The following is a 22,806-nucleotide window of genomic DNA, read 5'->3' on the forward strand; positions in this document are numbered from 1 at the left end:
AGCAAGTCTATGTCATTCTGACGTATCTTCCTCTACGTTTCGGCGAGCGGTAAACACGGCTCTCCCGCTCCGAAGTAGCGCGCGCGCTCGTTGAGCGCTGTTTGTGCAGGCCTGATATAGATAATATAGATAAAAGTGTTTAGATGTCCATTTTCCAATCACGTAAGTGAAATAAATACATAATAACCTTAATTTTAATTAATGATGTTTTCTTTATTTAAACTTTGGGGGATGTGAGAAAACTTAGGAATGCGGTAGCTCCCCTAGAGTTGTGGTAACTATCCTTGAAGAAAACATTGTGTTTCTGAAGTCCAATGTGTTCCCGAAGTAATTTGTTCCAACTGTTTGCGTAAATTATATAATAATAAATTGAATACCGGTATATAGTTTAGTGCGTGTATTGCGTATATGTGTAAATAGTGTATATAGTATATACAGATCTACGAGTAATATAAATATATTACCGAATTGTAGTGTTAACAGTGCAGTTTAAACAGTATAGTAGGCCTATATAGGATTAGAGAAGGAGATTAACATTAAAAATTGGATATTTATTCTTCGAAAAGGTGGAAAAATGCAAATACCTTGGAGCAACAGCAACAAATATAAATTACACTAGGAAAAAAATTAAACGTAGAATAAATATGGGAAATGCCTGTTATTATTCGGTTGAGAACCTTTTGCCATCTACTCTGCTGTCAAAAAATCTGAAAGTTAGAATTTATAAAACAGTTATATTACCGGTTGTTCTGTATGGTTGTGAGACTTGGACTCTCACTTTGAGAGAGAAACAGAGATTAAGGATGTTTGAGAATAAGGTTCTTAGGAAAATATTTGGGGCTAAGAGGGATGAAGTTACAGGAGAATGGAGAAAGTTACACAACGCAGAACTACACGCATTGTATTCTTCACCTGACATAATTAGGAACATTAAATCCAGACGTTTGAGATGGACAGGGCATGTAGCACGTATGTTCGAATCCAGAAATGCATATACTTAGAGTATTAGTTGGGAGACCGGAGGGAAAAAGACCTTTGGGGAGACCGAGACGTAGATGGGAGGATAATATTAAAATTAATTTGAGGGAGGTGGGATATGATGATAGAGATTGGATTAATCTTGCACAGGATAGGGACCGATGGCGGGCTTATGTGAGGGCGGCAATGAACCTGCGGGTTCATTAAAAGCTATAATTAAGTAAGTAAGTAAAATATATCTATTTATTTTATAAAGTGCAATTTAAATATTCAAAACTGTAAATAATGAGCACTGGCTTTTACTTTTTGGGTGAATAATACCTATATTGTGAAACAAAAAAGTAGGCCTATCTAGATTCGTTTTACTTATTGTGAGAATAATATTCTATTGTCCATAAGATGGCGTTAAATAAATATTTTGTTTGTTATTAAATACACATGACAGTATATTTTGTATGTGAGTAGTATTCTCATTGTTCAATGCCTATACTGTCATATGCGAATAAGCAGAAGTAAACACACGAAATGGAGCGGGAAGTCAATCAGCGCCCTTCTTTGCAAGCGAAGCTAGTATGATCCATGTGCATCTAACTTGTACTCAAAGTAACCAACCGCAGAACTCTAGTTAGTATAATGGACTGTGTTATTGTTTAACATTTGAAGTAGATCTGTCTGAGAATGAATTGTGGTATATCAGAAATACGTGAATAATATCAGAAATATTTTCAGAAATAAAGTTCATGTTGATGTCATGTTGACTGTTTCCTTCCTTTTGCACGTATTGTAATTTCAATCATGTAAGACTTACTGCGACACATTTCGTGGAAGAATATTACAATTACATTCATTCTAGAAATAGAGCCTGTATCTGAAAGATCGTTCAAATATCTTGGAGCAACAGTAACAAATATAAATGATACTCGGGAGGAAATTAAACTCAGAATAAATATGGGAAATGCGTGTTATTATTCGGTTGAGAAGCTTTTATTATCCAGTCTGCTGTCAAAAAATCTGAAAGTTAGAGTTTATAAAACAGTTATATTACCGGTTGTTCTTTATGGTTGTGAAACTTGGACTCTCACTTTGAGAGAGGAACATAGGTTAAGGGTGTTTGAGAATAAGGTGCTTAGGAAAATATTTGGGGTAAAAGGGATGAAGTTACAGGAGAATGGAGAAAGTTACGCAACACAGAGCTGCACGCATTGTATTCTTCACCTGACATAATTAGGAACATTAAATCCAGACGTTTGAGATAGGCAGGGCATGTAGCACGTATGGGCGAATCCAGAAATGCATATAGAGTGTTAGTTGGGAGGCCGGAGGGAAAAAGACCTTTGGGGAGGCCGAGACGTAGATGGGAAGATAATATTTAAAAAATGGATTTGAGGGAGGTGGGATATGATGATAGAGAATGGATTAATCTTGCTCAGGATTGGGACCAATGGCGGGCTTATGTGAGGGCGGCAATGAACCTCCGTGTTCCTTAAAAGCCAGTAAGTAATAAGTATCTGGAAGACCGAAAGGAAGGCTGAGGGCATATACAATTTTTCAGGAGGTTAAGGCTATGGATCGGTGAAAATAACGAAGAAGAAAAAAAAAACATTAAAAAACGAAATTTTGTTTTTAACTCTAAAGAGTAAAATAATATTTCAGTCTTCTAAATCTTTGCCTATTTTGGCCCTTTGACAATTTACAGTCCCTCAGGACGAATTTAAAGGAACCAGCGTGTGCTTGAAGCTGCAGCCCTTTAAACTGACACTCAGCTGTCATTCTGACGGGCTTTGTTCTTCATTCTAACTAATTTTACTTTACATTCACTTCATATTTCGCGCTGTTATGTAGAAGAAAAATGTGTGTTGCAGATCTGTATAGGAAGGAAATATATCGGTATTATATATATCTTATGAGGGGTCAGAGGCAAAGAGGTACTTTTGAGAAAATGTGATTGAAAATATTTAACGTTGGACATGCTTGTAACAGACATGTTAAAACCTACTCTTAATTCGACAGTGTTTTCATTCAATTGATTAAAAAATTTTACATACAAAGACAATATAATTTATTATAGTATTAAAACACATATTGAAAATCATGTTTGAACCATACATGTTTCAAGACGTGCGGTCCTATCTTTGGTGGTCATTTGTAAGGAGAATAATCTCTCGATATAATGTTACTCAAAAATTACAATGTTGAAATTGAAGTTTAATAATATTTAAAATTGAAATCGGCCATAATACAGAATGAATACTTACTACTGATCAGCAGGTGTTCGCTGAGATGCGACGCCGGTGTGGGTAGGGGACTGAATGCGGCGTGTGTTATGACTACGCTGGTCAAATTGAAAAGCAATACACAGATCAAAGAGAATGTTATTGTCAATTGGAGCTTTATCTTTTAAATTATTTTTATTTGTAATTTTGTCTTTATAAATCTCTATGGATTCTAGAATGTTTAAAGTTTGACCTCTACTTTTTACATGCAGGATAGTCATATCTGATTCTATATTCGTAAAGAAATGTTGGTTGTTATAAATGTGTTCGTTGAACGCTGATTGAATCCTATTACTTAATTTGTCTATGTTCTTTATATCTTGACCTATATATGAGGCTTCGCAATCAGGAAATTGACATTTTAATTTATAAACGCCGAAAGTATTGAATTTATTAAGTTCTGGTCCAAAATACTCTTTTTTGCAATGTATTATCTGTTCTGTACGCTATATTATATTTAAATTTCTTAAACGTATTTGTAATTATATAAGTGAAGCTGTTGCAATAAGTGTATGTAAAAATGTTTTTCTTTCTTTTGTTTGAGGTAGTGTGCTATTGTCTTTAATGAATTTCTTTTGTTTTGTACGTTTTATTAAATGATCTATTGTTGTTTTTTTGTATCTATTTTCGGAATCAATTGTGTAAATAATTCCTAATTCATTATTGTAGTCCTGTTTTTCATGGGAATGTTTACAAGTCTCTTTACTAGGCTATTAAGGTCAGCTGTTTTATGTTGAAATGGATGGTTCGAACGCGAAGGAATTAAATGTGTTATTTCTGTTGGTTTTCTAAAAGTTTTGAAATGAAAAGACTTACTAAATTTTTCCACTGTGATGTCTACGAAATTTAATTTGTTATCATTTTCATCTTCTTTCGTGAAAGAGATTTTGGAATTCGTATTGTTGATATTCTTTAAAAGATTATCTGAAGTAGTATTATGGTATATGATCAAAGTGTCATCTACATATCTTATCCATTTACTGACATGATTTTTGTTTCGTTCAACAAAATAATTTTCTAAGTTGTTTAGGAAAATATCTGCAATAATCCCCGAAAGAGAGGAACCCATAGGTAAACCATCATTTTGTTTGTAAAACTTACTATTGAATGTAAAATAATTTTGATTGTTACAAATACGTAGTAATCTAGTAATTTCATGTATTTCAGCTTTACTTGTATTTTGACTTGTTAAATTTTGCTTTATTATTTCTATTGTCTCTTGTTCTGGAATATTCGTGTACATATTAGTTACATCAAAAGACGTCATTTTATTAATATCATCTAACTCTGTATTTTTTAAAGAATCTATTAATTGAGCCGTTCAGAGCAAAAGTGGTGTAAGTCAATACTGCGTAATGAGCAGGCTTCGAGACTTGGGACCCGATACAAAAAGTTTACTGTGCATGTACTATAGGTTGTTGACTCGCTGCAGGTAGATAGAGATGTGTTGAGGTAACAACGTTGTTATTTATACATATGTACATTCTGAAAGTAAATATACATTACACAGTGATAATGTCAAAAGAATGTGAAAAGCATTTATTCTCCTGTCTTTTATAAGCAGTTGTGTTTAATTATACACAGTGTTAATGGTGGAAATAAACATGTAGCAATTTTAATTTCTTCATTTATCCTATTGGTCGTAATTAGAAATTGTAGCTACAGTACCGAATTGCAATGTACTACAAGATACATTTTCGGTGTCTCAAACGTAAATCTTTTTCGGTTATCCGCCAAACACAATTTGTACTGTGAAAAGCTACGCTCTACATCGCATGTCGTGATAGGATCAAAACGAAAAAACCTAACATCATTGCAGTCTCTAAGCGACAGTCCTTTATTCTCGGGTGACTCTATGTCCACTAATTTTCTGTTTATATTACACAATGTTCCATATCCGTTATTTTTACATAAAATTGATTTCCACTTCTGTTTTACACTTTCAGTAACCGGTGTACTTGGTGTCTAATTCTCTATATCATTTCCTCAACTAATTTGAGGGCTTCCAGTGTCTCTTGCTCTGACTTTTCTAACCGTGTAATAGTTTCAGACACAGTTTGTATGAAAACCAAATTATTCGTCAGAACCTTCAAATCCAGAGCGTTTTCCTTTGCATATATTTGTTGGCATTCATTCTACAGTACCCCCACCCACTGTACGCTTTACCACTATACTCAATACGCCGTTATGCGGATTTCCCACTGAACTGTTCTATTGGGTCCGAAGTCTCGAAGCCTGGTAATGAGGTTTAAAGTAAAAAATGTGTAAAATAGAGCGCAAAGTAGCAGTTAATATGTCCTTCGTGGTATCCACAGACTACTAATAGTTTAAATAAATTGAATATTAATTACTACTTTGCGCTGTATTTTACAGAATGTTTACTTTAACCCTCATTACCCATTTCTGACTTACACCACTTTTAGCTCTGAACGGCTCAATTGATGGTTGTTGATTATACAGGGACATCATTTTATTTTTACTTCAATTTTTATTGTACCTGAGTTTTTGAATGTACTTCACTCCCACCCCTTCTATTAATGAAGTTCCCCTCTACACACAGATCCAAGACCGCATATAGTAAACAGCACTGAGTGAGTATAGTACGTTCCAGAAATATGTTCGCGTTTTCCAGTGACGAAAGAACTTTCAATATTGAATCATATTTTCACACAGGTACTGTCGTCCGTTTGCCTACGTCGCATCCCTATTTCCCCCACCTGCTTCTCTTCGCCTCTCTGCAAAAGCAGGGCTGTCTTAGCTCTTTTCTGAAAACATTAATTTCTGTTAGGAATTGGACGTTTACGTAATATTATACAACTGTTTAAAATAACTTAAATAAAAGGGCCTCGTTAAGTAATTCACTGTCACGTAATTTTCCCTCTTTCTACGATCCTGCGACATAACCACTTGGACAGTAGATAGCATGTCTGAGTAATTTTATCTGTGCAGTCGGGCAGAAGTGAAGATTGAATTTACAGTACATAAGATACTCTTTTATAGAGTAGGTACAGAATTATTTCAACATGAGTTACTAGTACGAAGGACGAAACTGGTAATTGGAATTAGATGCAATAGTCTATAGTGCGATAATATGCACAAAAGAACTGAAGCCTGTATCGAAATGAATGGCCACCATTTTCAAAAATGTTTTTAATATCCATATTATGATTATTTTTTAATTTCACTTCATTCTCTATATTGTACGCTAATGTGCTGTAGACAGTATAATATACACTGCATAATGAATACGTACGCATGGCTAACTCAGTTCGTGAGTAAAAACACTTATTCTTAATACAGTACTATATTAAGATTAAACGAAAGCCTAATGAAAATTATCGAACTCAAAATCGCTATATTTCCTAGTTTACGTAAATGGATGCACTATTTTTCTTCCCTTCTATATCTAGTAGAGTGATTTGTTTGTGTTTTACGCCAGTATAATCGAATTACAGTTGTGGAAGGGGGTAGCAATCTGTGTTTTCGGTTCTCTAAAGGTATAGCCAGTTTAATATTAAAAATGTTAGTAAAAATAAAATGATGTCCCTGTATTAATTTAACACTGAAATCCCTATAATGCGTCTTCTAGTTCACCACCCAGTATAAATCGATGTTTGATCCTTACACACACCGCAGAAGAGAACGTATGTGCCGTAGCAAGATCTAAAGCAGCGAACACACAACACAAAAATCTGCTCTCATTAGAGCTGTTACACTAAGTATACCGAGACTTGTCTGCAAATGTTATGCAAGTGTATTGTTTGTATTTTTGACGTTTCGAACTCTCAGACTAAAAGTATATTTACATTACATTGTATTTTTGCCAATACGGAAGTTTTAAATGTGTTTTAACTTGTTACAAACAAGTATTGAACAAATTCAAGACTGTTATCTAATACAATTAGTTGCTTGTAAGAAGTTCTCGACAAAAAAAATTCTTTGAATTGACGTAGGCCTATGTGCAGAAGTTCTTGAACCCGCAACCAGCTACCTCATCTTATGTTAGTTACATTATTTACAACAAATTCTTTCTGATAAAAATGTACTCTTATCTGCATTTAACCTCGCCAGGATTTCACAATAACCTTCCAACTTCTGGAATAGATATGAATATTTTTTATTTGTTTCTCTATGAAGATACATTAGACTGACAACTGAACCGCTTGTAGTTAAGTATGCAAGTGTTGCCAACCAAGGAACAGGAAATTCCCTTATAGGCCTATCATATTAAAAAATCCTTTAATTTTTTTTTTTATTTGTACTTGGAAAAACGCAACAAAAATTATCAAATGTGATTATACATACACAATTGAATAGAAAAAAATATTCACACATCATGCACATTGACATTCATGCAATAGAATATAATACTCACAGTACAATCCTGTTTGTCCTTGCACTGGAAGACGATTTCTTGAGAATTTAATTTTTAAGTGTTTACGTTTGTATTAGTTGCACTCTGTGTTCAAATATGACATTCAAGGAAAAAAGGAAGACATGTTCAAAAATATTCAAAACTCTGAGAGACAAATCCAGTGTTGAAAGGTAAGTTAATATTTTGTGTCATATTTATACGTGGTCGTACAAAAAAGAATTATTTAATTTCTTATGCACAACGATTTTAAATTATTAAAATAATATATTTATTGCAAAGATAGAATATTCTTGAAATTGCTTTATAAATAAATTGATAGACCTAAAAATTATAATATAAAAACATTACGTCACATGGGCAACTTCAGACCTTACAGTATAACTTTGGCCCAAACAAAATATAAGTTTTGAATTTTTATATCTGCCACCCGACTTCAGATACTAAAATATTTGTTTAATTGCCCTATAGATGATACTATTACGCACATATTGCATTTTAAGTTTGTCAGATTTACCGCAAGAGCGCAGCACACTCATTAGTAGGCAGTGGCGTAGCGTCAATGTAAGCTGAAAAGCTCAGCTTCCCCAGTTAATAATAATTTCATAACAAACCTGCAGTTTATGAACAAAATTATTTATTAATTTTAATACAATTTTTATTTACGCGTTAAATATTGTGATGCGGCAGCTCAGGATGATTTGTGATGCAGCAGTAAACACACCAGCTTCCAATCCCCTCATTCTTCTGTGTAACCCACCCCGCAGATTTTCCATCTCTTTCTAACAAAACTACCCTGGTCGCAAGGCCCGCAAGAAGCTAGCTTTACCATTGAAAAGAATTTAGTTTCCGAGTTATCCCTTTCGTGAGTTGTGTTTAGTTGAAGTGTTAATGTGCATTGTGGCTGATATAATAAATAATGAGTGAAATAACAGTTTCTGACACCAATTTACTTGAATGTTTAAGACAATTACATTATTTTGCAAGACTGACTTACGAACAAAAGTGTGATTTAAAAAACGACCGACTCCCTTGCTATCAGTGAAGGACACGACCAAGACAGGCGCATACTTACGTAATTAATTACTAATACTGTATTTATTGACCGTTAATATTGTGTTTTCTCTAAAATATATGACAGGGAGTAAGCTAATGTTGAATTATACGTATACGTGTCTATTTGTTAGAGATATATGTAAACCATGAAATCATAATTTACTACGTACTATTTGATGTCATGTCTTATCGGTGTTACTTACGAGGTTCCAACCAGTCTTCGGACTGCTGACATTGACTACTATTAATTTTAAGATTATATTTTTGCAATACGTTTTCTCATATGTACAGTAGTGGCAAAAAAAAATGGACCGACCCTTGTAGCTGATTTCAGAGCCTTGTTCACTCCAGAGCACGATAGACTGGTAACTAAGACTTTCGTGGTTCAAATCCTGCCTGGGAAGGAAACTTTTTTTTTCCTTATTCAAATTTATTCCCAATACTTTTCTATTGCTGGTAAAATTCATGTTCTGGGAAAAATAAGTTAATTAAGTAGTAAAATATCGCTGCAATCGAAAAGTATTGGGAATAAATTTGAATAAGGAACAAAAAAAAGTTTCCTTCCCAGGCAGGATTCGAACCACGAAAGTCTTAGTTACCAGTCTATCGTGCTCTGGGTGAACAAGGCTCTGAAATCAGCTACAAGGGTCGTTCCGGTTTTTTGCCACTACTGTACATGGAAGACAATTTGAGTTAGCTTCCCCTGCTCAAAATTTCATGCTGCGCCACTGTTAGTAGGCTACATCAGTTAGAACATATCAATTTACTCTCTGCAAACTTCCAGTGATAAAAATCAGTTGCGTTTCTTAACTTATATTTTAATATGTGCGAAATAGATAGAAAACTATGTTTGGCTTTTATGTTTTCCCTTGTTGGTGTAATTTCTTCCCAAACAAAATGATGTCTTTTCAGTTGATTTCTGGGGTATCTTTAGCCTGGGCACTAATACGTGTCTGTATTAGTCAAAATATTTATCCGCTAAGTAATTTATTTCGTTCTTTTTATGCGACTTGCCATGCAAGAAGAATGCCAATAACACATATTAAGGCATTAGGGGGCGCGCACATAAGCAAATTACACAGAGGTGGATCTTGAACAATACCTACAGGACATCAGAACAGGACTAAGAACACAGAGGGCGGCTTCACAACATTACGGAATTCTCAGAAACAGATTAAGCTAAAATTGAAAGGAAGAGCCCTGGACGTCCAACATTCACTCCGGAAAGAGAAAAAGTGATTCCCGCACATTTGCTGAAAATGGCAGAGATCAGTATACACGTTGACAACACTGAAGATTTTCAACTTGACATCAGTTCAGAGGAATCGACAGGGACTGATGTAAGAGATCAGTATTTCTCTCACCGGTTACCGTACATTATGAGATGGAATTGTATCCTGGACACGTGGTAAAACTGCCGTCAAATGAAGAATCAGACGTAACTGCGGACTACATGACGAAGACGAAAAAATCGTGGAAGTGGCCAAACGAAATAGTAATATACGTTACAAGAGCGGTATGTTGACGTTTTCATGTTCGAGGAAAAGATTGAAAAAGCTCAACTACGTTTCGCTTTTTCAATCTTTTCCTCGAACATGAAAACAAACATCCCGCTCCTGTATCGTACACTATTTTGTGCGAAGATCGTTTATTACATACCTGAAAGACGAATTTCTAATTAGTTGCAATGAAATCTCCATGTTGATTTCTGTTCAATGACGGCAACTTCGGAACACCAAAATATCTTTCTTCAACATTGTTGCTATAAAATGTTTTCCGTATTTACTATACTCCAGCAGGCCGTGACATACGTCTGTCTTTTTTTTCCCCCAGTCTATAAATGCGAACTTAAAACAAACGGTAAGGTTATGTAATGATTTATTTTTCATTTTAATATTTTAACAATATTATTTATATAACATATTGCAGTAATAACATCCGCATCTGGAATCTTGTTGATTTTTTCACGGCTTCCTTAACGTTACTTGTATCAGGAATGCAATACGTTTCGTGGAGTAGTAGACTTTACTTAATTTTTGCAAATATTTAAAAACAATAATTAACATTGCAATTTAGGTGAAATTGCAGTGGTAAGTTTCCAATTTATAATTATTACTATGTTAAACGTCTCTAAAAATAATATGTTAAAAGCCTAAAGCAGTCAAATGAATGTCGCGCTTAAGCGGTAAGAAGAGGGAAATTGTTATGTGTGTTACGTTGGGAATACTGAATGTGGTATTTCACACTTACCGCGTATTGGTTCTGTGCGCAAAACAAGCAAATACGCACGATCTCGCACAAAGGATATTTTAACTTACAATAAAATTGGTGTGACATAAACAAACAAATTGAAGCACCAAAAATGATTGGAAAAAGAGGTTTATTTTTTGTCCCTCGATTTATCCAGTAACCTGTTTCTTTCTTAAATTGGTACCGTAGTTTCCATAACTATGGTCTTGAAACACAACTACGGTCAATTCAAATTTTGTACTCCATAACGTAGTACCTCGTTTACCTATATTTTTGCTGTACTGTAGTTTGAAGTCAAGTCATTGCAGCTATCTACGAACAGTCTATGTTACTCCTACAAAGTTCTTTGAATGGTGTATCGTGGACCATAGTTGTGTTCCCGGACCATAGTTATGGGAAATGATGGTATATCAGCTATAAGTTATAACTTATAACATATAAAGCTCTACTTTTTTTTCATAATATTGTTCTCAATTTCTGTAATATAATTATTTATTCATTATATAAATAAGAAAAATGATGGAGTGAGACCGTAACAGGCCACTAGACTTAATACGTGATAGGAAGAAGAAGAAGAAGAAGAAGAAGAAGAAGAAGAAGAAACTAGGTGATTGTAATATTCTTGTATTTTATTTAGTCTTTCTGTGACATTCAGGTATCCAAAATTGGGGTTAATTTGGTCCAAGACGTATTAAAGACTTGATTACTATGATATATGTTGGCTGAGTCAAAGTTGCCCCATTTCAGGGCAACATTAGCCCAGATATTAAAAAAAAACAATGACAACATTTAAAAATCCAGTAACATGTCTGTCATTGCAGTGTAATACTGACTGACATCTTAGGAACCCCAGTGATGAAAATAAACAATTTCAAATTACAGTAACTGCTACATAAAAAATAAATCACTTTAAACTACACTGCACGGTAAAAGTGTGCTAATGTTGCCCCACTTGACGGTACATTATTTTAAATTAATGATTTTATTTTTTGGATTTCTCATAATTCGTCCTCGCATTACGAACTATAGTCCCGACGCTGTTATTTCCGACGTGACTCCTCCTCTTTGCTTACGTCTTAGGAAGTGAAGGCTCCATGAAGTCTAGGTAGGTAGTATCGTTCGCCATTTTTGTTCTTTCGTTGCCGAGCTACCAGATGAGGGATCTATTTGCCACACCGTTAAACATTATCATGTCGTAGCTCCTATGATAATAAATCAAACGCAAATGTAATTCAGCAAATAATCGAGCGGCAAATAACGTCTTCGTGTGCTTTCTGCGAACGCCAGCGAAAGAGCCAAAATGGCGTGCGATTATATCAAGTATTTATCGAGCCTTAAGAAATGAATAACGTCTTCCTCAGCGAATCACAAGACGCACACGTTTAAATGTAGCCGACCTGCAACGCGATTGGCTGCCGGAAATAAGAGCGACGGGACTATAGTTGGCTCCTTATCCATCGGGACAACAATGTATTGCATTTTGCAAGTATTGCACCACAGCAGTGCTGTACGTAGTTGGACCGGTACGAGCCGGTACGCCGTACCGTGTAAAATAAAAACTCCTGTTAACGTACCGGAAAAAATAGAGACTCGAAAATATATCAGTTATTTTTAAATAGTCCTTAACATTCTTTCATATGGAGGATATTAGCTATTTGAAAAACATTTTGATTTTGATATCTGGCACAAAAGTAGCGGCTAGCATTTTACATCCTTTGCTTAAACGCTTGTCCATTTGTTGTTTTATCGAAAACCATGGTCTGACACTTCAGGAGTAGTTGTGATTTGTTAATTTCAAGCTTGCATACCGCCGTGGTATTTCTATAAATTTATTAGAACTAACTTTATGGCATGGCGCCTCAAAAAATCTGCTACACTGATTCGCTGATTTGAAAACTTGCGTAGATACCTTCGCATTACACTAATCTTATGATATGGCGTCTCAAGAATTCTGCTGCACTGATTCTCTATTTTTAAAACTCGCTCAGGCGTAATGTTAGCAGGAGGGAAATATTGTTACTTTTGTGCGTTCATGAATCTTGAGTCCAGTTACATATTATAGACTCTATTTCAATTTCAACTAAAGAATGTGAATGAGCATTAGGCCTTACTGTAATTAACGATATCTAGTAAAAGAGTTTCCAGGCTTTTGTTCCTAAAAAGTGTTGGGCCACAGTTATCTTCTTTATACAGTGGTTGGGCCACCAGTGTCAGCGTATAATTTCTTGCCTTATATGCAATTGTGGCTGCGATCTGGAAGGAGGTCTGAAGAGGCGGATGCATGACGAAGAAGTAACTCTAGAAAAGAAGTGCAGTAAGAGTCCATACGGGCTATTCCATATGAAATCGATCAGTAAAAAACCTCGCATTTTTTAATACTCTAATTTTTTCCGTATTTATACAAGGTGCTGAGGAGAGTGCATTTTCAAAAAATATACTATCGAAAGTCAAACGGTTTTCGTACTATTGAGCGACAAATTTAGCGTATTTTATAAAAACAAGCCTCTTTCAGCGCTCAGAACTCTGGAACCGTTTACTGCAGAACATTGAACGGGAGCTCATTTTGAAGCTGACATTTGATAGGTTATGTTAAGAAGTAATCCTTATTTTTATTGTATACAGAGACAGATAATCTGATTTTACTTACTTTTAGGCTTTTTGCCCATTTGTAAAAATGTAAAAAAATATTGAGAAAAAACCTTGCATTATTAATAGGGATTCGGCATTGTTTGCTTAGTGGCTCGGCAATAAGTTTCGAGGGTATTAAATAAATTATATTCACACGCCTAGACTTGAACGGCGCAGTACCGCACGAACTGGCCGAGAAATGAAGATAAGGGATTGTTGGGCGTCATTTTACTCCTGTGTTTATGAAAACTTGTGATAAAACTAGCCCAGCTATGCGCTACTAGACGAAACACAACGTGTTTATGTCTCCTGGCCTTGCTTGCCTAGGCTAACTCCCGCCTCACAGTCAGCTGGTTAGTTCACGCGCGTACTATTTATTTTCTTTATTTGATATGTTCAATATGTTCTTCTTATCAACGGTGCGCCAGTAAAAAATATGTGTTTATTTGTATTTTCAATGCGGAATCTAACCACATATTTTAAAAATATTTTTTTCATGGGCAAAGGCGTCTTAATGAAGAAAAATCTAAATTTCTCCATTTCCATAAAAAGTAAGAAAAACTGTTTACATGTCAATATCAACTTTAACTTCTCAGTATCAAAATAAACCATGATTTTGATCACTGGATGAAAGGAGCCACAACAGTTCAAAGTTGCTAATTTTATGAAAATACGATAAATTTAAATATTTTTAATTTAAACACTATGAAGTTCTGATGCCTCAAACTTTGCACAAAGCATTGTATCACAGTTGTCAACGGACAGAAAAAGTTTCATTGTATTTAAAAATTGCGAGGTCAATTTTCTCTATATTTCGGTCGATTTGAGATGGAATAGCCCATACAGAGTCTAGTCTGATCAAGGAGTTTTCAACAGTACCCTATAAAATTTGCTTCCAAGTACAGCACTGCACCACAGATATATATATACAATATACGAGTATCTGTGATTGCTACAGTAAACTGAAAGTCCATAACACTTGCACCTGGCTGAGTGCCGAAGCAGGCAATTAGTTTCAAACTAAAATTTTTATTCATGGCTCACGTGACTAGCAATTGTTGCGTATAGTATTTAATATCAAATTATATCCAATTAAGAAAACATAGATGTGGAATAGACTATAAAAAAATAAAAATCAGTTGTATAAAAAAATCCCAAAAAACCACTCTAAAATTTATCTTTCGCTGAAAATCCCCCTAACATTTTTATTTCCTGGAAAAGTATTTTCCCCCATATTTGGGGGGGGGGGGAACCCTCAAGTTAGCAACACTGAAGTATGCTTCAATGTAACCCTTGTTCTGCTCGTGCAATCCTGTAGTATGTTTGAGAATCGTACCCTGTTTACAGTATTTAGGACTTGGTACATTATGCAACTCATCAAAATAACTAAAATCAAGTTCATAAATTTTTTATGTGTCTTAAAGTTCTGTATTGATTCAAGTCTTAATTTATAGCTCCATGGCTTTCTCATTTAGATAACAAGAGTGTTCTTCAGCATCTTAGTTACTGTTACTTTATACAGACTATTAATTTGTATTGTATTTAATGCCACGAGCATAGAGAGTGATACTATGGAACTATAACAACTAGGGACCCTATCTTGTCCCACGAGGCTGCAAGGTTAAGTACTATTGGAGATTTTAAGTGGACTACGCGCGTGCATATGCAAACGAAGTGCTTGACTGGCTGCTCACGAGAATCCTATTTGATCAAATTGGCCAGAACAAAACTGGACCGCTTTAACAATTACACTAATATTTAAAATTTAAATTATTTACACTATGTTCACTAGAATACACTATTTTTACTATTTACACTATTATAAAGAATGAAGGCCTACATTGATCAAACATTTTACACTTTTATGTACAATATTGTGTATTGTAATGCTAGATATGCCTGTACCAAATATCTTACTATAATAATACCGGACAGCTGTATACTAGCAGCATTGACGTGAGTGCGAAATATCGCGCACTTGACATCTAGCGGAGCGGCGTGGAATTACGTCCACAAATACAAATACGAGTATGAATTGAATAGTACCGTATTTATTGTAATGTTATTTTATATCAAAGCTGCATATTATGAGAAATATTGCATGCTTCATATTATTTTCCGTAATTAATTATTGCATAATTTTTCTTTGTTGTAGTGAGATAAAATCAATTCTGACATTAAGAATGAATTTACAGTAACGCTTTATATATACCCATTGCTGACAACTGCAAAGATATAAATGGTAGTAATATGATGCTTGTAATAATTAGTAAAGGCATGTGGACAACAATAAAACTTAATTTGTTAAAACCTTAAAATTCCCAATATATTTTAACTTCTATTCATTTATTAGGCCTAAATAAAAAAGCTAATTTTTATTGTTCTATCAACACAGAGACAAAGGGATTAAGCCTAATAAAAAATTTTGTTGACTCACGTTTTATGAACTCTCGGAAATCGAAAGTACGATTTGGAGCAGTTTGTAATGCAGTAATTATTGTAGCAGTTATAAACAGCACATAATTATATCCCTGACATTTTAACACAGCACTAATTAATATAAAACTATTAACTAGCCCAACTACAATAAATATTGCAGTTGATTACAGCTTGTTTCGCGAGTATCTCCACACTGGCCGCCTAGGAGCAGCACCAGCGTCGTTCGCACGCAGAACAGCTAGCTGTCCGGTATTATTATAGCAAGGTACAGGGACATCATTTTATTTTTACTTCAATTTTTATTGTACTGAGTTTTTGAATGTACTTCACTCCCACCCCTTCTACTAAGAAAGTTCCAACTCCACACAGAACCAAGACCGCAGATAGTAAGCAGTACTGAGTTACTGAGTATAGTACGTTCCAGAAATATGTTCGCGTTTTCCAGTGACGAAAGAGCTTTCAATATTGAATCATATTTTCGCACAGGTACTGTCCGTTTGCCTACGTCGCATCCCGATTTCCCCCACCTGTTTCTGCTCGCCCCTCTGTAAAAGCTGAGCTGTCTTAGCTCTTTTCTGAAAACATTAATTTCTCTTAGGAATTGGAAGTTTACGTAATATTATACAGCTGTTTAATTTAACTTAAACTAAAGGGCCTCGTCAAGTAATTAACTGTCACGTGATTTCCTCCTTTTCTACAATCCTGCGGCATAACCACTTGGACGGACAGTAGATAGCATGTCTGAGTAATTTTATATTTTCGGGTCGGGCAGAAGTGAAGATTGAATTCACAGTACGTAGAGTAGGTACAGAATTATTTCAACATGAGTTACTAGTACGAAGGACGAAACTGGCAATTGGAATTGGATGCAATAGTCTATAGTGCGATAATATGCACAAAAGAACTGAAGCCTGTATCGAAATGAACGGCCACCATTTTCAAAATTGTGTTTAAATATTCATATTATGATTATTTTTCAATTTAACTTCTTTCTCTATATTGTACGGCGGCCGGGTAGCTCAGTTGGTAGAGCAGCTGGCTACGGACTGGAAGGTCCGGGGTTCGATCCCAGGTGGTGACAGGATTTTTTCTCGTTGCCAAACTTTCAGAACGGCCCCGAGGTTCACTCAGCCTCCTATAAAATTGAGTACCGGGTCTTTCCCGGGGGTAAAAGGCGGTCAGAGCGTGGTGCCGACCACACCACCTCATTCTAGTGCCGAGGTCATGGAAAGCATGGGGCTCTACCTCCATGCCCCCCAAGTGCCTTCATGGCATGTTACGGGGATAACTTTACCTTTACCTTTTTACCTCTATATTGTACGCTAATGTGCTATAGACAGTATACACTGCATAATGAATACGTTCGCATGGATAACTCACTTCGTGAGTAAAAACACTTATTCTTAATACAGTACTGTACTTTAATTAAAGAAAAACCTAATGAAAATTATCAAACTCAAAATCGCGATATTTCCTAGTTTACGTAAATGGATGAACTACTTTTCTTCCATCCTATACCTAGTATAGTGATTTGTGTTTTACGCCAGTATTATCGAACTCCAGTCTTGGAGGGGGGAGTAAGCGGTGTTTCCGGTTCTCTAAAGGTATAGACAGGTTAATATTAAAAATGTTAGTAAAAATAAAATGATGTCCCTGTATTTGCTTGTACTGTACTGTACTTATGGCTCTTAAGGAACCCGATGGTTCATTGCTAGGTATGCCTACCGGTACTTATTTTGTAAGTAGTTTATAATAGTAAACATATGTTTAATCAATGTAAGAACATATTATTTATGATAGTGTAAATCAGTGAAGGTCACCTGGCGATCCGCCAAAAGTTATCTCGAGTGACAGCGGAAGCTAGTTATGGCGGCTGTAAATTTGAAGAAGTTGATCTTAATGAACTTGTGAATTCATATGAACGACCATAGTGTTCCCACTAGTTTCATGTGTGTAAAATGATGGCTGAGTGTCCATTTTGTACCCCTATTCGATGCTTTCACTATCTACAAATACTATATTGTTGTGTAGTACACATTATTCATAACGAAGCTCGATACGGATAAATTAGTTGTTTTAGTACAGGAAATATACATTCTATAAAATCTTTGTAACAATATCATGACAATAATGTGGTTTCTAAAAATATGTGAGAATTTGCAAATGAGATAAAAGCACCAGGTGAATAATAATATTGATAATAATTTGCAGTAGGCCTACTTCTCTGCTCTATACTATCACTCATTATTGATTTAATATACAATTATTTTTCTTTATTGTGAGTCGTGAAGTAGTCATAAACATACAAAATGACGTTTGTGCACTACATTAGTAGGACCTATTTGATTTAATTTTAAGATTCTTTCAATTCTATAGATTTTTAGGCGTATTAGGCATCCTTAGGAAATAAAACCAAAAATACAATGCAATTTCTCATAAAGACTGTCCTCTTTCATTGACGCTATTTTCTAGCCTAGGCCAGTTTTCTAAACCCACACAGCCAGCAAATCAGTTGACGCGAGCAGACCAAGCTGTCCCGAGGCGTTGTAAAGCAAAACGTCCGGGGTCCAGCATCTCGCCTAGCCGCGTCTCGTCGCGTCTAATTCTGTGTGCACCCGGCCTAAAAATTTAAATTCTGATGATGATGATGATGATGATGATGATGATGATGATGATGATGATGATGATGATACTTAAATGGCTTTTAAGGAACCCGGAGGTTCAGAGCCCACCATCGGTCCCTGTCCTGAGTAAGATTAATCCAGTCTCTATCATCATATTCCACCTCCCTAAAATCCATTTTAATATTATCCTCTCATCTACTACATCTTGGCCTTCTCAAAGGTCTTTTTCCTTGGGTCTTCCAACTAACATTCTATATGCATTTCTGGATTTACCCATACGTGCTACATGCCCTGCCCATCTCAAAGTCTGGATTTAATGTTCCTAATTATGTTAGGTGAGGAATACAATACGTGCAGTCCTGCGTTGTGTAACTTTCTCCATTCTCCTCTGACTTTATCCCTCTTAACCCAAATATTTTCCTAAGCACCTTATCTCGAACACTGTTAACCTCTGTTCCTCTCTCAAAGCGAGAGTCTAACTTTCACAGCCAATAATAATAATAATAATAATAATAATAATAATAATAATAATAATAATAATAATAATAAATAATAATAATATTATTATTATTATTATTATTATTATTATTATTATTATTATTATTATTATTATTATTATTATTATTATTATTGAGGTTAGTATTAATTAATTTTAAGATGCATTGAAGGGCTTTTTAAAAAAGAACCATAGTCCATAAATGCAAATTTGAGTTATTAAAGCATGTGATGAGCGTATTGTAGCGGCCAGCTACTGAATTAGTTGCTAGTGAAAAAAAACACCATAGTCCTACGTTACAGGACTGGAAAACATAGTCCAAAGCCTTTTTTTTTTTTTTTGTGAAAATAGCCATTGTCCAGGACGATGGTAACATTTACGAATATCCCATTCATATCATCTTGAAACATGTATCCATATAATTTTAAACTGTAGTAGATTGGCAGTACTGCTTCTTACGTACGCGGCAAAAGCCTTTTCAGAGAAAATATTTCAGCACGTGAATCGTTACATTAGTTATGGGGTCATCTTTAGGTGCAGAAGTGACCCCATGGATGAAACGTACAGTAAGTAACGAAAGGAGAAGAAACAGGATATAATAAAGAAAAAGAAGATTAAAGGAGAGGCACACTTTAGCCACAACAGAGTATTTCTTTCTTAAAACAACCATTGTCCAAAGTTACCTACATTTATACGTGTTTTTCTATGACGCAATTTAAAGGTACGGTCACACGTCGCTACTTTTGCTGCGCAACTTTTGTACTGCAGCTGCAAAAGTTGCGTGTCGTGTTCACACGTAAGCCAAAAGTAGCGCGCTGCACGCTACTTTTCGTGCTGCGCAACCCGAGTGCTGCAAAAGTTGCAACTGGAGGTTGCGAGTCTGTTCACACACAAGGCGCTACTTTTGCAGCCGCAGTCATGCTGCAGGTTTCCATCTCCGTGTTGACTTCTCAATATACATTTTGTGGTTATGTTCGCATTATTAATAAACTCATGCGAAAGCTTCCTTATCTATTATTTGCTTTTCTGTCCTAACTAGTATTCAGAAATTTGCATTATTTTTATTATAAAACTTTTAAAAACGCCTATATATATACTTAAATGATAACCAACAGCATATTCACGTAATCAATGTTGGCAACCCTCCTGTTTGAAACTACGCTACAGAAAATTAAAAAAGTGAATTATATCGTCAGCAAATATGCTCAGACTGTGTTGTGCATTTAATAACTGTTACAAATAATTTATTTTCATCACATCTAACATTAAAATACATCCAAACAATAAAAGTATCATTGGCACATTTGGGTGGCAACACTGGTCGCAACCGCAGCGAAAGTTTCAACAAAACCGATATCAAAAATGCTGCGGCTGCAACCCTGAGAGCCCTGTTCACACGTGGCTACTTTTAAGCTGCGCGCAGCATGGAAAAGTAGCGAGCAGCAGGTTCGGCAGCCGCTACTTTTCGGGTTGCACCGTTGTTCACACGTCGCAGAACGAGAGTTGCGCAGTTTTTTGTACTGCATCGCTGCAAAAGTAGCGACGTGTGACAGTACCTTAAGTTATAAATGTACCTCAGTTCCCCCAACAATCTAAAAGACTTTAAGAAATGTTATGGTGAATTTCATACTTGAAGTGTCAACAGCACACATGCCAGAAAGTTGTTTTGTTTCTCTTGAAAATTTATGTTTTTGGACTATGGTTGTTTCCACTTTGCAAAATGTAATCAAATGATTCCATGCAATCAAGGCAAATGTACTCACCAAACTCGTTTCGCCTCTCGCGTTCTGAAAGGTACTGGCAGAGTCGTGCGATAAGTTGTCAAAATACGGGAGAAAAATCTGCGATTGGTTAACCTTGGAAACACGCTTGTTGTTTTATATCTCTTTCTAGTCTCTCTAACATGCGAGGTCATGACATTAATGTCTGTTCACAGTGGTCAGTGCCAACACATACTCATCATTACAAAATAATGACATGCAACATTATCACTGACTTGTGATATGCTACAATTTATTCTTCACATGACTCCATAAAGAGAGCAGAGAACCTTGAATATACCGGCACATCAAAGAAAAGTAGTGTTAGTTCTGTATCAAAATGCGCTTTAATTTGATTTAAAAAACTCTCGGTATATTTCTAATCAAAATGTTTCTTTTAATTGGTTATTTAACAACGCTGTATCAGTTATTGATTCTTTTAGTATCGATGGGGCTGGTGATAGCCAGATGATATTTGAAGAGATGATGCCGAAGATTCGCCATGACATTCACCTTACGGTTGGGGAAAAGCCCAACCAGATAATCAGCCCAAGCGGGAATCGAACCAGGCCAGAGTGCAACTCCGGATCGGCAGACAAGCACCTTAGCCGACTGAGCTACGCCGGTAGGTATCAAAATGTTAATTCTACACTTTTTTTACTGATTACATTCAGAAGCAATCCGAAGCAGTTCTCATGTTGAATCCGAAAATGGCTACAGTTTCCTTCACCACGTCAGAATTTTTATCTCTTCTTCTTCTTCTTCTTCTTCTTCTTGATGTAGGCCTAAAGACCTGTTAGTTCCAGGGAGTCGCTGCATCTTCTTTTAGGACGACCGGGACTCCTCTTGCCGACTGGTATGCTGTCTCTTACTATTCCAGTCATACGATCTACAGGCATCCTTGATACGTCGCAGTGTTGCCATATCTACTGATTAAGCAGGAGATTTCCTGTTTTTCCAATGAATCCACTGCTCTACTTCTTTTTTTTTTTTTTTTTTTTTTTGTCAAAAGTCCGAATTTCTCCTTCGTTTTTGGCATGCTGGAGTCATCTGGTTCTGTGCCCGGATTATATTATGTCACCATGTCTTACTTTTCCATCTTATACACAAGTCAAACGATGTTTTCATTTGTCTCCCCAACGAACTAGAAGTAAGAATATTCTTCTAGCTCGTTGTGTCTCCCTACTCATAACGCTTCGCCACGATGATGCTTAAAGGAGCAAGAACACGTAAAACAGTGAGAGAGTAAAGTGTAGGTAACGGTATTTTTGTGTTACATATCGTGCACAGGGATCTTTAAAAATGAGTGAAAGTGTCCCTGCAAGAAAGAAAAGTAAATACTCCTTCCTAGAATTATAAATCACAGTGGGAAAATTATGAACAGTTTAAATGGTAGTTATGCAAAAACAGGAAAAGAGATAATTTTTCATCTGTTATAATCGCAGCTAATGCAGTATTGCTTTTAATATCATATTTAAAATAAATCTCGTTCTATCGAAAATCGTTTGTCAATATACGAAAAACTCCTGATTAATACATTTTAATGCGAGACATTACTGTCAATGAGACATTACTGTGTAAAAACAAAATTGCATGACTTATTTACATACGCTGAGTAAAGATGACAATAGTAATAGACCTATTTAGCAAAAATTGTTCCATTTCGTTGGTTAGTAATGTGCTATATAGTAATACAATAGTATCATCTTTCTTACAGTATACACTGTTTTGTAATTAATATTATAATACGAAGAGAAAATTCATGTTTCATTAATCTACTGTAATCTCCTGTTTTTTCTATGGTTTTCTCCTGATTTTCGTGAGTAGGTCGTTTGTCAATATACGAAAAACTCCTGATTAATACATTTTAATGCGAGACATTACTGTCAATGAGACATTACTGTGTAAAAACAAAATTGCATGACGTATT

The 22,806-nt window shown here is 35.4% G+C and overlaps 1 protein-coding gene across 4 annotated transcripts in view; it reads right to left on the reverse strand.

Annotated features, from left to right (window-relative positions):
* Positions 1-21,603, reverse strand: part of LOC138694826 (cytochrome P450 6k1-like) — a 51,624-nt gene extending 30,021 nt beyond the window's left edge. Inside the window, exon 1 of one of the 4 annotated variants that reach the window (XM_069818932.1) lies at positions 20,880-21,603. The gene's annotated coding sequence lies outside the window, so the exon portion shown is untranslated. Of the gene's footprint in view, positions 1-3,233; positions 3,300-6,876; positions 6,971-20,879 lie in introns of those variants that run through there. The other 3 variants (XM_069818933.1, XM_069818935.1, XM_069818934.1) reach the window with 3 other exon arrangements.
* Between the last annotated feature and the right edge of the window lie 1,203 nt (positions 21,604-22,806).

The sequence above is a fragment of the Periplaneta americana genome, chromosome 2 (assembly GCF_040183065.1).
Source record: "Periplaneta americana isolate PAMFEO1 chromosome 2, P.americana_PAMFEO1_priV1, whole genome shotgun sequence".
Taxonomy (NCBI): Eukaryota; Metazoa; Arthropoda; class Insecta; order Blattodea; family Blattidae; genus Periplaneta; species Periplaneta americana.